The following is a 2,641-nucleotide window of genomic DNA, read 5'->3' on the forward strand; positions in this document are numbered from 1 at the left end:
ATCTTCATGTTTTTACATTTTTACAAAAGGGTTCCAGTTGTGCACTGTACACTGCAAAATTCACAGAAAGAAAAGTGACCTGTACCAGGGGCTTAGCACATTTCTTGGAGGGTGTGAGGGATGAATGCCCCAGGAGAGGGCAGAGGTGGAAAGGCCACTTTGTACTCACAATGGGTCACGGCCACCTTTCCATATGTGCTTCCTGAACAGAATAACACTCAATAACAAGGAGCAGGGGAAAAGTGCTTAAACTAACCTGTTTTGGTTTTATCTGGTGGGGGAAGTGGTTTCACAGTGGAGCTCTATGGTAGAAAACTCACAACTGAATGGGATTCCTGCTCTCCAGATGTTTGCTCCTTTGTTCTTTCCTTAATTCTCACCCTCTTGAATCTACCCCATCAAACTCTCAGCCTCGCCTCCCCCCTTCGCAGATGAGGTCTTGCCAAGGTGGCATCAACAGGGACTCTGGGTCCCCCTTTCCCTGACCCACCAGGAGCAGCCTCCCCAGCCCACCCCTGGTTCCTTCACTCGCCTGCCAAACCCACAGTCCCCAGTCCCCACTTGGCTCCCGACCTCTGTGCTGGGATCAGGGCCTGGGGTCAGGCCTGGCCCTTCTCAGATCCTGACACACTAGCCTCACTGTGGGGGTTCACCAAGTCTCACAGCTTTTCAGGTTCCTACAAATGCATGACCCCAAATCTGGAGCTTCTGCCTGAGCGTCTCCACCAGGCTGCAGTTCGTATTTCTGTTTTTTTCACTGCCGTCTGTCCAAGGCTGAGAACAGAACCTGGGACACAGGAGGCCCCGCAATACCCACTGTGTAAACGAATTCACTGCACATGAAACATGGCAGAGGCAAGTGGCCTTTTAAACATTACAAGTCAGGATTTTTAATATATTCATTAGGCAGAGCCTCATAAAAAAATGTTTATTCCATGAAATTATGTAATACTAAACTGAGTGCCTCCCAAAATGTAACTAGCAACTGCACCTAACCTAGGAACTTCAGAATTTTAACTTAAAAAGCATTCACATGTGAAACATTTTCTATTCTTATTCGAAGTTTTTTAATTAAGAATTTCAAAACTATTAAGTCAATAGTATATACAAATGAGCAAACTTATTTACATATTAAAGATAAAACCTGATGACATGTCACCGGCTTCCTGTTAGAAGAACCCTGACATAAGCCTCTCGGGGACTTCAGCATATTGTGCTGGACGGCCACACTTTGCCTCAGAAGGTTTATCACGCTGAGAACGCTCCTCCAGGGACAAGTTTGTCACTGGAGCGCTACAACAGCAGGCCAGCAGGGCCCAGAGTTCTGACGGGTTCTCTGCTCATGTCCCAGAGGTGCCACCCAAACCCTGCGCCTTCCTTTCTAAGATTCAAGAAAGTGTTAAATGATCCCCGGCTTCGGGCAGTGACTGCTGAGAACCGCCTACTCCATTTCCTGGCTGTGACTGTCTTCAAGGTAAGCCTTCGGGTTCCCAGCTTTTATTTATATCCAGATGTAAAACCAAAATTACTAGGGCACATGCTTCCACTCATCAAATTCTGACCAGCCGGTGGCTGCTGCTTATACACGCTGTTCTTCCGAAAGCCCAAATGTATGAAAGTAATAGCAGCTTTCTGTCCACCCCACTCTGCCAAACCCCCAAATCTTGCAGATTGGCACCCAGTGTCAGCATGGACTGTGCTTTCTTACTAGAAAGCAGCTGCCTGCTAGCTTCTTTGCTTTGACACATGCACTGCTGCGAACACTCAATCCAGAAATGTGCAGCGGTATAAACAGGGTGCATAAAGATTTCGAGCAGTTAGTGGCCAGCAGGCTTTTGAAAAAAGGGACAAATGTCAAGTAAGACCAGAGCATCTTTCATTCCTGCTGCACCATAGAATCTGACACATGCACTGAGCTGAACGTGGTGTAACTGAGGGTCGGGTGCACCGCACTACCTACCTGCAGTCTTGCCACCACACCTGGAGGGACGAAGCAGGTGTTCACCCACAGCCCAATGGCTGCCTTGCGGGGTGGCCAGCAGCAGTGCGACCACAGGAGGTGGGGACAGCCCGCTGCTCCCCGCCCACCCCCCAGGCAAGCCCTGCCTCAGCAAGGGGCACGCAGTAACATAAGTGATTTCCTCTAGGAAGCTCAATGTTCCTCACCATCTGGTTACAAAATCTGATAGTAGAACAGAAAGATACTTTAGGAAAAACACGGATTCTTCCTCTTCAATACAAAATTCACATTATTTGTAAGAATAGAATGCAGACACAAAACCGTATGTGACAACAACATGCTTAGCTCCTAATCTTCAAAACATTGAGAGTTTCAACATGAAATATTAAAAAATGCATGGTTTTATTTCAACTGAGTTATTTTTTTAAAGGACTGTAAACAGTTTTTTTGAAACTAAATCATGCACTGCTCTGAAATAAGGAAATTAGGGGCATCTGCTAACCTCCTCTTCAGGGTTTCAATTTGGAGAGAAGACCTGGATAATGTTTATTTGTCCTTTTCTGCCCAACACATATATAAAAGAAAACACCAGAAAACAAAACAAAGTTCCTTGGCAACTCCAAGGGAATGTAACCACAAAGGGCTGGACAAAAACGCAAGTGAATTATCACTGCAATAGAG

The sequence above is a fragment of the Cynocephalus volans genome, chromosome 1, assembly GCF_027409185.1.
Source record: "Cynocephalus volans isolate mCynVol1 chromosome 1, mCynVol1.pri, whole genome shotgun sequence".
In the NCBI taxonomy this organism is placed as follows: domain Eukaryota; kingdom Metazoa; phylum Chordata; class Mammalia; order Dermoptera; family Cynocephalidae; genus Cynocephalus; species Cynocephalus volans.